This window comes from Salmo salar, chromosome ssa06, assembly GCF_905237065.1.
Source record: "Salmo salar chromosome ssa06, Ssal_v3.1, whole genome shotgun sequence".
Taxonomy (NCBI): domain Eukaryota; kingdom Metazoa; phylum Chordata; class Actinopteri; order Salmoniformes; family Salmonidae; genus Salmo; species Salmo salar.
The window spans coordinates 19,579,698-19,595,129 of NC_059447.1; the positions used below are offsets into that span (position 1 = coordinate 19,579,698).

A 15,432-nucleotide genomic window follows, 5' to 3' on the forward strand; every position below is an offset into this window, starting at 1 on the left:
AGCTTCTGGCGACAGTTTCCAGTCCAGAGCTTCCGGCGACAGTTTCCATTCCAGAGCTTCCGGCGACAGTTTCCAGTCCAGAGCTTCCGGCGACGTTTCACAGTCCGGAACCTCCTGAGACGGTCCACGGTCCGGAATCTCCTGAGATGGTCAACGGTTCAGAACCTTCAGCGGGGATCAACGGTACGGAGCTTCCAGGCAAGGCGTGCAGTCCTTCTCCAGGGCAGGAGCCTCCCTCTGCTCCGATGCCCAGTCCAGGTGTCCAGTCCAGCTCTAAGGCCGGAGCCTTCCCCTGCGCCGATGCCCAGTCCAAGCACGGCGTCCAGTCCTGCTCCATGGCCGGAGTCTTCCTCCGCGCCGATGCCCAGTCCAGACACGGCATCCAGTCCCGTTCCATGGCAGGAGTCTTCTTCTGCACAGATGTCCAGGCCAGGGCCGGTGTCCAGTCACGCTCCATGGCAGGAGCCTTCCTCGGTATCGAGATCCAGTCCAGGCACAGTGTTCAGCCTGGGTCCATGGCTGGATCCGCGGGATGAGCCACCACCAAAGATGGTGGATTCGCATTCTGAGTGGGTTCTTCTTCCCGCAACAGTGCCGCCTCCGATGCTGGCAGATCCGCGGGTTGAGAGGGTTCTTTGTTCTGCACCAGAGCCGCCACCGACACTAGACACCCCCCCAACCCTCCCTTTTGGTGTCAGGTTTTACAGCCGGAGTCTGCACCTTTGGGGGGGGGGGGGGTACTGTCACGTCCTGACCATAGAGAGTCCTTATTTTCTATGGTGGAGTAGGTCATCAAGGCAAAGGGTGGCTACTTTGAAGAATCTAAAATCTAAAATATATTTTAATTTGTTTATCTTCTTACATCTAGACGTTCCGCTAGCGGAACCCTGTTCCGCCAGCGGGACACCTAGCCAATAGCCAATGGGATCGCATGGCGTGAAATACAAAAACGACTAAAATACCACAATTCAATTTTCTCAAACAATCAACTATTTTACACCATTTTAAAGATAAGACTCTCGTTAATCTAACCACATTGTCCGATTTCAAAAAGGCTTTACAGCGAAAGCAAAACATTGGATTATGTTAAGAGAGTACATAGACACAAATAATCACACAGCCATTTTCCAAGCAGGGAAATATGTCACAGAAACCGAAAACACAGCTAAATTATGCACTAACCTTTGACGATCTTCATCAGATGACACTCCTAGGACATTATGTTACACAATACATGTATGTTTTGTTCGATAAAGTTCATATTTATATCCAAAAACAGCATTTTACATTGGCGCTTGATGTTCAGAAAATGTATTTTCCACCAAAAACTTCTGGTGAATTTACAAAAATACTCATTATAAACCTTGACAAAATACATAACAATTATTTTAATAATTATAGATAGACTACTCCTTTATGCAACCGCGGTGTCAGATTTTAAAATAGCTTTACGGAGAAAGCACATTTTTCAATATTCTGAGTACATAGCTCAGCCATCACGGCTAGCTATTCAGACATCCGCCAACTTCGGGGTCACCTAAACTCAGAATTAGTATTAGAAATATTGTATTACCTTTGCAGATCTGCGTCAGAATGCACTCCCAGGACTGCTACTTCCACAACAAATGTTGTTTTTGTTCGAAATAATCCATAGTTATGTCCAAATACCTCTGTTTTGTTCGTGCGTTCAGGTCACTATCCAAAGGGTAACGCGCGAGCGCATTTCGAGACAAAAAAGTCAAAATGTTCCATTACCGTACTTAGAAGCATGTCAAACGCTGTTTAAAATACATTTTTATGTTATTTTTCTCGTAGAAATGCGATAATATTCCAACCGGACAATAGTGTATTCATTCAAGGAGGAAAAGAAAAAACACCGTGCTTGCGGGAACGCGCATTTCCAATCTCTTTGTCCCCAGGCAGTCCACTGAGAAACTGAGCTACTATAATCTGCCCAGAGACAGGAGAAGGCTCAATCCACTTTCTAAAGGCTTTAGACAGCCAATGGAAGCCTTAGGAAGTGCAATGTGACTCATAAGTATTTGTAGTTTCTCTACGGATTCAAAAGTAGAACTACAGTTCTCACACCTGACACTTCCTGGATGAAATTTTCTCAGGTTTTTGCCTACCATATGAGTTCTGTTATACTCACAGACACCATTCAAACAGTTTTAGAAACTTCAGAGTGTTTTCTATCCAAATCTACTAATAATATGCATATTCTAGTTTATGGGCCAGAGTAGTAACCTGTTTAAATTGGGTATGTTTTTCATCCGTCCGTGAAAATACTGCCACCTATACCACAACAGGTTAAATCATTTTGCCACAACTTTGGAAGTATGCTTGGGGTCATTGTCCATTTAGAAGACCCATTTGCAACCAAGATTTATCTTCCTGACTCATGTCTTGATAAGTTGCTTCAATATATCCACCAAATTTTTCTTCTACATGATGCCATCTATTTTGTGAAGTGCACCAGTCCCTCCTGCAACAAAGAACCCCCACAACATGCCACCCCCGTGCTTCACGGTTGGGATGGTGTTCTTCGGCTTGCAAGCTTCCCCCTTTCTCCTCCAAACATAACAATTGTCATTATGGCCAAACAGTTCTATAGTCTATATCAGACCGTATACAACATGTATGACAAAAATGTGTTTTTACTGCTCTAATTACATTGGTAACCAGTTTATAACAGCAATAAGGCACATTGTTTTTTTTTGGTATATGGCCAATATACCACTGCTTAGGGCTGTATCCAGGCATTTGCGTTTCGTCGTGCATAAGAACAGCCCTTATTTTGGCTATATACCACACCTTCTCGGGCCTTATTGCTTAATTATAAATAGTTCAAAGGGGTTTAAATGTACTTTATACTACTTTATTTATTGATGACAGGTGATACAAAAGGAGTTAGAAAATGATGGGACAGCAACTGAAAGCCAAGTTCAAACAACCTCCACAATGGCATGGGCTTCCTTGGACCAGGTATGCATTGGGTTGTGAACCAAGTCTCTCAGCATACCGGGCAGACACCTACAGACCTTTGCTTTGTAAAGTATATTGCAGTATAAAAGCATAAAGAACGCTTATCCTTAAAAAATGTATGTACTCTAAGTGTAAATTAAGGATGATACCTATATGATGGTTTTATTTAAAACAATATGTATTTACTTTCCTTTATCTTGCAACATTCCATTGTGTAAGGCGGCATCTCCCAGCATTAGTCCACAAGGTATAGATTATTTTGTTTTCTATATAAAAAATACATTATAATGTACCTTGCTCATTTAATCATATATTCCTCTATTTCCACCCTCTATTTATGCCAGCACCATTCTTAAAGAATAAACAAGGTTTTGGAGCTTAATTAAATAAAAATAAATATTACAGTAACAATTTATTTGTTGTTTTTTTCTCAGGCAAAAGAAAAAATCCTGACACCTTCCCTTCAACCAGTACACCACCAAAGCAACAGTGTTTTCCCAAACCTTCACAACCAACCTCTAAATTCGGTAAGTACTTCTAAAACGACTCTTTTATTACGAAACCGGATAGATTGTTTTGTTATAGTTAATCCCAAAAAATATCAACACGTTCATGATCATTGTATGTAATAACACAGAGAGACAAGCCATGATGGCAGCAGAGATGTGTGTGACACAAGTCCTTGAGAAACTAAAAACTCTTCCCAAGAAGGAATTCATTGACTACCTCAAGTAAGCACTTAAAAATGTTAAATATGTGTAATTTGAATGAATTATACGTTACCCTCCTGTAGTAGAGTTAAAATGGTTATTCCAGCAAACTTCAAATTATTAGAATAGTACACAACGCAGAACAGAACAATCAGGTTGAGGGTCAGTGGCCAAAGCCCGCGAACAGGAATATTCCAAGTTCAGACAGAAGGGGGGAGTCAGATCGCCAGGAACTTTACTTTTGGTTTCTAATTTTAATTGTTGCTCTACTGGTGATGCCTGTTGATGTTAGGTAGGCAGCTACAGTAGCTGAATGATGTTAACATCTTCAGGTTTTGTTTCATTAAATGTATTTTACTTTATCTGGGTGCTTACGTCACCTACTAACACCCTGGTACTACCCATAGATCCCGCTCTCCTCAGTCTGAGAAAACACTGAGAGAGAAAGGTACGGGTTGCAGATTACTCCTTTGTAGAAGTCCGTAACGTGAAATAAATAAACGTCCCAAGCTTAATGCTGTAGATATTGTTATAAGGGGATGTGAGACTATCGAAACACGTAACTTTCAGAGTTTTATTGTTATTATTAATATAGTTACAGAGTGCTAAAAGTGTTGCTAGCTAGTATGACTTTCTTTCTGTGATGCAGACGGCTAGCTGAGCTGCCGACTAGTGATGGTGTTGCATTATGGGGGATGTAGTTTTTGCCCTCTAAGGCGATTTTTACGTTGTAACTTGTTTGTGTTGCAGTGGTTTTGTACATGAGTTGTTGTATTTTGCTACTATCAACACTGAAAGCACCTAGCAATGTATTGGGGATGTGAGACAGGATATGTGTTTTACCTTTCTTCATGCTCCTGTGTAGAACAACTTGTCAGGTGGTGCATTGGAGACTGATGTGTTCCTGTCCTGTCTTTTCATAATACTATTGCAGGTATGGTTCTATTGTCTAAGAATTAAGATTATACATTCTTTGTATTAAGGACTGGTTATTATTTTATACTATACATTATGGCTTTATGTATGAGTGTGATTGTGAGAGTCTGAGAAAACACTGAGAGAGAAAGAACAACTTGTCAGGTGGTGCATTGGAGACTGATGTGTTCCTGTCCTGTCTTTTCATAATACTATTGCAGATCAACATAAAAGCCTAAAAGACAGCCGTGGTGTCGCTCTTCATTTCTTGGTTCTCCTGTGGTGCATAAGAAACCCGCTACACTCCCGTGATGAGAATCACATCCATCCCGTATAAAATAATGTTTACCGACTGACTCTTGAAAGCAGACGTTGTCTGATTTATTCATTTAATGTGGACATTGCATTACCTCAATATGAACCATATAAGACAACAGCCAACAGGCCTTTGGCACAATCACAGCCAGGTCATTAGCCGCAATTGAAAACAAAATTCAAAGCGTTTCACATTGTATGTACAATTTCTTGAAAGAATGGCATTTGATTATGCTTTGGGGGCAAAATGACAAAGTTAAGGACAGGTGTTAAAAACAAAGTCTTTGTTGGAGTATTTGGGAAGACAGGAGCTGGTAAGTGCTCTTTGATAAATGCCATCGTGGATGAGCCTAATTTGCTGCCCAATGGTGAAAACATCAGCGCATGCACCTCAGTTATGATTCAGGTGGAGGCCAACATGACTAACTACAGTTACGAGGCAGAAATTGAATTCATTTCAAAAGAGGTAACTTGACATATTGTAATGGTAGTGTATAGGGCTGGGCTGTATGCCGTTTTTTGCAATATACCGGTATTGATGCACGGAACGGTTTCGGTATTTACTTTACCTTCTATAATGGTATTTGATTGTTTGGTTTGTTTGTTAAATGTGATACGCAGTGTGTAAGGTCCATTTTTATGGTTTACTTTGCTACTTGAGTCATCTCTCTCCATGCCGCTTTCCACACAGACCTAGCCCCGGCTCCTGTCACTCAAGGAGCGCATTTGTTTTTCCTCGACCACGAGACACTTGCGTTCGTTCAGTCTGCATGGTCAATGCAGCATATGCAACAATGTTGATGACAACAATGCAGTTGTCACTTTGCTTCTTAATTTAAATCTACTAGCATTCAATAATTACACTATTAGCTTGTGTTTCTTAGCTTGTGTTTCATCTGCAAACAGCTAGTTAGTCTTTTCTTAGCAAGTTGTTCCTAAATCTTGCTAGCTAGCTACTAAATGTAACGTAAACTAACTCACTTTTGTACATCGCACTGGTCCGTACAATTGACCTTATTTTAGAGCCCAAAAACGTAATACTTCCAGATCAACTGTAATATTAATACCATTGTAAAGCACAATTTCTCCCCTTTCCAACAAAATCAATGACGAGATCTTCATGATGCCCATTTCTGCATGATTCAAGAAGGCAATGAGCTCCGTCGTGTCTTTTTAAAAATTGCAGGTGGGGAAGCTAAACCTATTGCGTGATAGTGAGAAGGAGAGATGTCGTGTGGGGAAACTGCTTTTTTCACTCGATCTGTCCAACTTATCACCTTATCGCCTCTAAAATGTGAATAAAACACTATAAAGAGTTTATATAATGTGTAATTACAGTTGAAGTCGGAAGTTTAAATACACCTTAGCCAAATACATTTAAACTCCGTTTTTCACAATTCCTGACATTTAATCCTAGTAAAAATCACCACTTTATTTTAAGAATGTGAAATGTCAGAATAATAGTTGAGACAATTATTTATTTCAGCTTTTATTTCTTTCGACACATTCCGAGAGGGGCAGAAGTTTACATACACTCAATTAGTATTTGGTAGCATTGCCTTTAAATTGTTTAACTTGGGTCAAACGTTTCAGGTAGCCTTCCACAAGCTTCCCACAATAAGTTGGGTGAATTTTGTCCCATTCCTCCTGACAGAGCTGGTGTAACTTAGTCAGGTTTGTAGGCCTCCTTGCTCGCACACACTTTTTCAGTTCTGCCCACAAATTTGCTATAGGCTTGAGGTCAGGGCTTTGTGATGGTCACTCCAATACCTTGACTTTATTTTCCTTAAGCCATTTTGCCACAACTTTGGAAGTATGCTTGGGGTCATTGTCCATTTAGAAGACGCATTTGTGACCAAGCTTTAACTTCCTGACATGTCTTGAGATATTGCTTCAATATATCCACATAATTTTCTTCTTCATGATGCCATCTATTTTGTGAAGTGCACCAGTCTCTCCTGCAGCAAAGCAACCCCACAACATGATGCTGCTACCCCGTGCTTCACGGTTGGGATGGTGTTCTTTGGCTTGCAAGCATTCCCTTTTTCCTCCAAACATAATGATGGTCATTATGGCCAAACAGTTCTATTTTTGTTTCATCAGACCAGAGGACATTTCTCCAAAAATTACAATCTTTGTCCCTATGTGCAGTTGCAAACCGTAGTCTGGCTTTTTTATGACGGTTTTGGAGCAGTGGCTTCTTCCTAGCTGAGCGGCCTTTCAGATTATGTCGGTATAGGACTCGTTTTAGTGTGGATATAGATACTTTTGCACCTGTTTCCTCCAGCATCTTCACAAGGTCCTTTGCTGTTGTTCTGGGATTGATTTGCACTTTTCGCACCAAAGTACGTTCATCTCTAGGAGACAGAACTTGTCTCCTTCCTGAGCGGTTTGACGGCTGTGTGGTCCCATGAACGTGGTGAACAAATGAACGTGCTACCTTCAGGCGTTTGGAAATTGCTCCCAAGGATGAACCAGACTTTTGGAGGTCTACAATTTCTTTCTGAGGTCTTGGCTGATTTCTTTTGCTTTTCCCATGATGTCAAGCAAAGAGGCACTGAGTTTGAAGGTAGGCCTTGAAATACATCCACAGGTACAGCTCCAATTGACTCAAATGATGTCAATTAGCCTATCAGAAGCGTCTAAAGCCATGACATCATTTTCAACTTAGTGTATGTGAACCTTTGACCCACTGGAATTGTGATACAGTGTGTTATAAGTGAAATAATCTGTCTGTAAATAATTGTTGAAAAAATTACTTTTATCATGCACAAAGTAGATGTCCTAACCGACTTGCCAAAACTATAGTTTGTGAACAAGAAATTTGTGGAGTGGTTGAAAACAAGTTTTAATGACCCCAACCTAAGTCTATGTAAACTTCCGACTTTAACTGTACAAAGCTATTTGAAGGTTTGTGTCAAATTTGAATTGGGTTTTTAAGGCGGTGCTAAAGTGATCTTCAGAAGTAAACAGCGGCTTTTGAGAGTCATGATAGCTTGCAGTGATGATGCAAAAAATGACTAGGTATCCCCCCTTACCCTGTCCCTGTCCCTTTCTTGTTTTTAAACGGTGAGAGAAGTGCTGCACATGGTAGAGAGAGACTATAAGACAGAATTAGTTGCTCTATGCGTGCTGTACGTTACACCATGACACGTCACGATGCAACGTACAGGCCTCTCTCATCTTTTTAAGTGGGAGAACTTGCACAATTGGTGGCTGACTAAATACTTTTCCCCCCCACTGTATATCTGCCATTTCTGTGTGCCATATTACAACAGCAAAGGAGTTGCTGCAAACAACAAACTCAGTTTAAAAAAAAAAATGTACGCAAGATAGAATAGCAGAATATGTACTGCATTATATTTTACCTCGGAAAATGCTGCTCACCTCCGCTTCATCAACAAAGCAAAATCAATAACAACGGCTCATAACTTTCTCAAGTAATGTCAAGCCAAGGTAATGGGCAACTGTAGGACAGATTGTCCACTTTGATATATACCAAGGTGTAAAAGCCTTTCATTTTCTTTTGAGGTGTCTGAAAAGTACATCAACATGCACTTTTGTATTAATGCTCTATTTTTAAAGCATTTAAGTCAGTGCTCCTCTGTGTGGATTGTGAATGACATTCAACGGGCTGCCTCTGAAAGAGAGCCATGGATGATTTTGGAAAGCAGCTTCAGTTACCTGATACAAGGCGGAGAATGTGAGAATATCACCTTCATCTGCACCAAGACAGACGACATCAACCCTAAGAACTACCTGGGGTGAGCTGGGGATTATATATTTTACTGCCTGCTATTTAAACCAGTGATCCTTTGTGCCCTGAAATCTATACAGACTGATTCTGACTTAGGAAATCGAGAGAACAGGTTTAGAATATAGGGGTCAATGTAAGAACAAACTCTTTGAATATTCGTTTCCGTTTCAGCACAGACTGGTAGATTTAAAAAAAATACTCTGATCTTGTAGATGATTTAAGCACATTTTAGGGTTAGGAAAGTATGTATGAACCATTAAAAAAAACAGGTTTGGAGAGTCTTTACAAAATAAATATAATGATGAATACATACAGTGGTTTGATTCATCCTTAAAGTTGCCATATTCAATTGTTCAAGACATTAAATAATTGCAGGTGAAAAAGTATACAATAGGGGTGGAAGACTAGTCCTATAAATGTACCCTAAATCTCACAAATCATGGAACTGTGGGTCAATGGTCCAGTCGTCGTGAACCATGCGCCTGGCTCCAGGTTTAACCTGCTACGTGTGGTCTGAGTTCCATTATGATTCAAATAAGCTACATGTTGTCACAGTATCCACAGAAAATGGTGCCCCTCCTCGGCCGGGCGGCGCTCGGCGGTCGTCGTCGCCGGTCTACTAGCTGCCACCGATCTATGTTCTGTGTTTGTTGTGTTTTGTCTGTTTAAGTCCGCACCTGTTTCCGTTTCTGTAATTAGTAGGGGGGGTATTTAGTTTGTTCCTTTTGGTTTGTGTTTTGTGCGGGATTGTTTATTCGTCAGCGGGCAGGTCTGTGAACGTTCTGTGTTTTTGTAAATTTTTCCCCAGCGGATTCTCGCTAGAGGAATGTTATATTTGCCGGGCTGCGCCCCGTGCGTATCTTTGTTTTCTCTGGGTTAACTGTGTTCCCGTGTGGTCTCTGGGCACACCCTATGCCCTTTTTGTTACGCCGAGTGTTTTTTTCGGTGCAATAAATATACCGTTCTACAGCACTACTGGACTACGTCTCCTGCCTGACTCTGCCTTTTCCTCCTGCCTTACGGAATCGTGACACATGTACCAAATTATTGCACAACGTTAGCCTAATATGATCCAATAATGCTAGCAACCCTCAGGAACAATTTACACAGACTTGACAGAGGAAAGAAAGGTAAAAGGAATTAAATGAAATTATGCAAAATACAAGCTACAAATTGAAGAAAACGAACACTAAGTGACAGTTATAAATGTATGTGGGTGTTACTGACGGTGGCTCCCGATAGTGGCTAATATTTAACATGATACAAATTGTAAAAAATATACATTTCTTCCACTTTGACATTACAGAGTATTTTGAGTAGATTGTTGACCAAAAAAGACAATTAGATCTATTTTAATCCCACTTTGTAACACAATAAAATGTGAAGAAATCCAAGGGATCTGAATACTTTTGCACGATACTGTATGCATGTGTAGTAACTAGCTACATGGGTAGGTATTATAATAAATATGCTTACAGTACTGTTACAGAGGTATTATTACTTAAGCAATGTCACTGATATACCTGGGGGGGGACTCTGCCTCAGACCCGGATCTGCTACGCTTCTCCTCTTACCAGACCTCGAGGGTGTCTGATGCACCGGCTCCACCGTCAGCCACAATGGGTTTTGTGGCCGGCTCGAGGTGCAAAAACTGCCGGATCTCCTCTGGCCGTTTTCATCGGCAGCACTATGGTGACAAACATTTTGGTTCCCGGGGCAAAAACCCTGTGCTATCCTGGAGCACATGTACAGGACATTACTAGGCTGCTTCCTACAGTTCTACGACAGCTGCCGGGGGCTGACGCTGTCGTAGTCCATGTGGGGTCACACAACATTAGGAGGTGTAGCTCGGAACTGCTGAAACTGGATTTTAAAGAACTGATTCAAATTCCAAAAAGTGCATGATTATTTCAGGTCCTGTGATATCGCTGGGCAGCGGTAGCAAAAGATCGAACAAATCAAATCAAATCAAATGTATTTATAAAGCTGGATATTTACATCAGCTGATATCTCAAAGTACTGTACAGAAACCCAGCCTAAAACCCCAAACAGCAAGCAATGCAGGTGTAGAAGCACGGTAGCTTGGAAAAACTCCCTAGAAAGGCCAAAACCTAGGAAGAAACCTAGAGAGGAACCAGGCTATGAGGGGTGGCCAGTCCTCTTCTGGCTGTGCCAGGTGGAGATTATAACAGAACATGTCCAAGATATTTGAATGTTCATGGATGACCAGCAGGGTCAAATAATAATAAACTGGAGCAGCAGCACGGCCAGGTGGACTGGGGACAGCAAGGAGTCATCAGACCAGGTAGTCCCGATGCATGGTCCTAGGGCTCAGGTCCTCCGAGAGAGAGAGAGAGAGAGAGAAAGAAAGAAAGAAAGAAAGAAAGAAAGAAAGAAAGAAAGAAAAAACGAAAGAAACAAAGAAAGAAAGAAAGAGAGAGAATTAGGGAGACCATACTTACATTCACACAGGACACCGGATAAGACAGGAGAAATGCTCCAGATATAACAGACTGACCCTAGCCCTCCGACACATAAACTACTGCAGCATTGATACTGGAGGCTGAGACAGGAGGGGTCGGGAGACACTGTGGCCCCATCCGACGATACCCCCAGACAGGGCCAAACAGGCAGGATATAACCCCACCCACTTTGCCAAAGCACAGCCCCCACACTACTAGAGTGATATCTCTAACCACCAACTTACCATCCTGAGACAAGGCCGAGTATAGCCCACAAAGATCTACGCCACGGCACAACCCAAGGGGGGCGCCAACCTGAACAGGAAGATCACGTCAGTGATTCAACCCACTCAAGTGACGCACCCCTCCTAGGGACGGCATGGAAGAGCACCAGTAAGCCAGTGACTCAGCCCCTGTAATAGGGTTAGAGGCAGAGAATCCCAGTGGAGAGAGGGGAACCGGCCAGGCAGAGACAGCAAGGGCGGTTTGTTGCTCCAGTGCCTTTCCTTTTACCCTCACACTCCTGGGCCAGACTACATTCAATCATAGGACCTACTGAAGAGATGAGTCTTCAATAAAGACTTAAAGGTTGAGACCGAGTATGCGTCTCTCACATGGGTAGGCAGACCATTCCATAAAAATGGAGCTCTATAGGTTAAATCCCTGCCTCCAGCTGTTTGCTTAGAAATTCTAGGGACAGTAAGGAGGCCTGCGTCTTGTGACCGTAGCGTACGTGTAGGTATTTACGGCAGGACCAAATCATAAAGGTAGGTAGGAGCAAGTCCATGTAATGCTTTGTAGGTTATCATTAAAACCTTGAAATCAGCCCTTGCCTTAACAGGAAGCCAGTGTGGAGAGGCTAGCATTGGAGTAATATGATCAAATGTTTTGGTTCTAGTCAAGATTCTAGCAGGCGTGATAAGCACTAACTGAAGTTTATCCGGGTAGCCGGAAAGTAGAGCAATGTAGTAGTCTAACCTAGAAGTGACAAAAGCCTGGATCCATTTTTCTGCATCATTTTTGGACAGAATGTTTCTGATTTTTGCAATGTTACGTAGATGGAAAAAAGCTGTACTTGAAACAGTCTTGATATGTTCGTCAAAAGAGAGATCAGGGTCCAGAGTAACGCGGAGGTCTTTCACAGTTTTATTTGAGACGACAGTACAACCATCAAGATTATTTGTCAGATTCTTGCGACCTAGAACAAGCATCTCTGTTTTGTCCAAGTTTAAAAGTAGAAAGTTTGCAGCCATCCACTTCCTTATGTCTGAAACACAGGCTTCCAGCAAGGGCAATTTTGGGGCTTCACCATGTTTCATTGAAATGTACAGCTGTGTGTCATCCGCATTGCAGTGAAAGTTAACATTATGTTTTCGAATGACATCCCCGATAGGTAAAATATATAGTGAAAATAATAGTGTTCCTAAAACGGAACCTTGAGGAACACCGAAATTTACAGTTGATTTGTCAGCGGACAAACCATTCACAGAGACAAACTGATATCTTTCCGACAGATAAGATCAAAACCAGGCCAGAACTTATCCGTGTAGACCAATTTGGGTTTCCAATCTCTCCAAAAGAATGTGGTGATCGATGGTATCAAAAGCAGCACTAAGGTCTAGGAGCATGAGGACAGATGCAGAGCCTCGGTCTAACGCCATTATAAAGGTAATTTACCACCTTCACAAGTGCAGTCTCAGTGCTATGATGGGGTCTAAAACCAGACTGAAGCATTTCGGAAACATTGTTTTTCTTCAGGAAGGCAGTGAGTTGCTGTGCAACAGCTTTTTCTAACATTTTTGAGAGGAATGGGAGATTCGATATAGGCCGATAGTTTTTTTATATTTTCTGGGTCAAGGTTTGGCTTTTTCAAGAGAGGCTTTATTACTGCCACTTTTAGTGAGTTTGGTACACATCCGGTGGATAGAGTGCCATTTATTATGTTCAACATAGGTGGGCCAAGCACAGGAACCAGCTCTTTCAGTAGTTTAGTTGGAATAGGGTCCAGTATGCAGCTTGAAGGTTTAGAGGCCATGATTATTTTCATCATTGTGTCAAGAGATATAGTACAAAACACTTGAATGTCTCCCTTGATCCTAGGTCCTAGCAGAGTTGTGCAGACTCAGGACAACTGAGCATTGGAGGAATACGCAGATTTAAAGAGGAGTCCGTCATTTGCTTTCTAATGATCATGATCTTTTACTCAAAGAAGTTCATGAATTTATCACTGCTGAAGTGAAAGCTATCCTCTCTTGGGGAATGCTGCTTTTTAGTTAGCTTTGCGACAGTATCAAAAATACATTTTGGATTGTTCTTATTTTCCTCAATTAAGTTGGAAAAATAGGATGATCGAGGAGCAGTGAGGGCTCTTTTATACTAAGCTAGTCGGAAGACTTCCAGTTTGGTGTGGCGCCATTTCCGTTCCAATTTTCTGGAAGCTTGCTTCAGAGCTCGGGTATTTTCTGTATACCAGGGAGCTAGTTTCTTATGAGAAATGTTTTTTTGTTTTTAGGGGTGCGACTGCATCTAGAGTATTGCGCAAGGTTAAATTGAGTTGCTCAGTTAGGTGGTTAACTGATTTTTGTACTTGGACGTCCTCGAGTAGGTGGAGGGAGTCTAGAAGAGCATCTAGGAGTCTTTGGGTTGTCCGAGTATTTATAGCACGACATTTGATGATCCTTGATTGGGGTCTGAGCAGATTATTTGTTGTGATTGCAAACAATAAAATGGTGGTCCGATAGTCCAGGATTATGAGGAAAAACATTAAAACCTCTTCGGGATAGGGGGCAGTATTTTCACGGCCGGATGAAAAACGTACCCAAATTAAACTGCCTGCAACTCGGGCCCAGAAGGTAGGATATGCATATTAAGAGTAGCAAACACTCTGAAGTTTCTAAAACTGTTTGAATGATGTCTGAGTGTAACAGAACTCATATTGCAGGGAAAAACCTGAGAAAAATCCAACCAGGAAGTGGGAAATCTGAGGCTTGTAGTTTTTCAAACCATTGTCTATTCAATTTGTAGTGTTAATGGGGTCATGTTGCACTTCCTAAAGCTTCCACTAGATGTCAACAATCTTTAGAACCTTGTTTCATGCTTTTACATTGAAAATGGAGCGAATAAGAGCTATGGTAAACTGGTGACCCAGAATAAGGCATGTGTTCTGTCACACGCTCAGCCTTGGGAGCGAGCTGAGTTCATATTCATTCCAAAAGAGAACGGATTTGTCCGGTTGGAATTTTATTGAAGATTTATGTTAAAAACAAGCTAAAGATTGATTCTATACATCGTTTGACATGTTTCTACAAACTGTAGTATAACTTTTTAGACTTTTCGTCTGGACTTAGTAAGCGTGTGTCTTGTGGATTTGGATAGTGAACCTAACGTGCAAACAAAATGGAGGTATTTGGACATAAAGATAAACTTTATCGAACATTTATTGTGGAGCTGGGATACCTGGGAGTGCATTCTGATGAAGATCATCAAAGGTAAGTGAATATTTATAATGCTTTTTCTTAGTTTTATTGACTCAAAGATGGCGGGTTTCTGGTTGGCTTGTTGTTGTTGTCTGAGCGCCTTACTCAGTTTATTGCAAACGTGTGTTTTCGCTGTGATGTGAGGCTTTTTTGAAATCTGACACAGCGGTTGCATTAAGGAGAAGTGTATCTATAATTCTGTGCATAACACTTGTATCTTGATCAAAGTTTATGATGAGTATTTCTGTAAAATGTGTGCTCATTGTGCTCATTCACCGGATGTTTTGGAGGGAAAACATTTCTGAACATTACGCGCCAATGTAAAATGGCGTTTTTGGATATAAATATGAATTTTATTGAGCAAAACATACATGTATTGTGTAACATGAAGTCCTATGAGTGCCATCTGATGAAGATGATCAAAGGTTAGTGCTTCATTTTAGCTGTATTTCTGGTTTTTGTGATGCCTCTCCTTGCTAGGAAAATGGCTGTGTGGCTTTTCTTGTTTAGGTACAGTCCTAACATAATCTAATGTTTTGCTTTTGCCCTAAAGCCTTTTTGAAATCGGACACTGTGGTTGGATTAATAACCTTTTAGGGCTAGGGGGCAGTATTGTCACTTTCGGATGAAATACGTGCCCATATTAAACTGCCTCCTACTCAATCTCAGAAGCTAGGATATGCATATTATCAGTAGATTTGGATAGAAAACACTCTACAGTTTCCAAAACTGTTTGAATGATGTCTGTGAGTATAACAGAACTCATATGGCAGGCAAAACCCTGAGAGAAATCCAACGAGGAAATGAAAATC

At 41.4% G+C, this 15,432-nt stretch overlaps 1 protein-coding gene across 1 annotated transcript in view; it reads right to left on the reverse strand.

Annotated features, from left to right (window-relative positions):
- LOC106606526 (uncharacterized protein DDB_G0271670-like) overlaps positions 1-3,827 on the reverse strand; it is a 90,811-nt gene extending 86,984 nt beyond the window's left edge. The window contains exon 1 of the mRNA XM_045719897.1: positions 3,769-3,827. The gene's annotated coding sequence lies outside the window, so the exon portion shown is untranslated. The remainder of the gene's footprint in view (positions 1-3,768) is intronic.
- Positions 3,828-15,432: the final 11,605 nt, after the last annotated feature.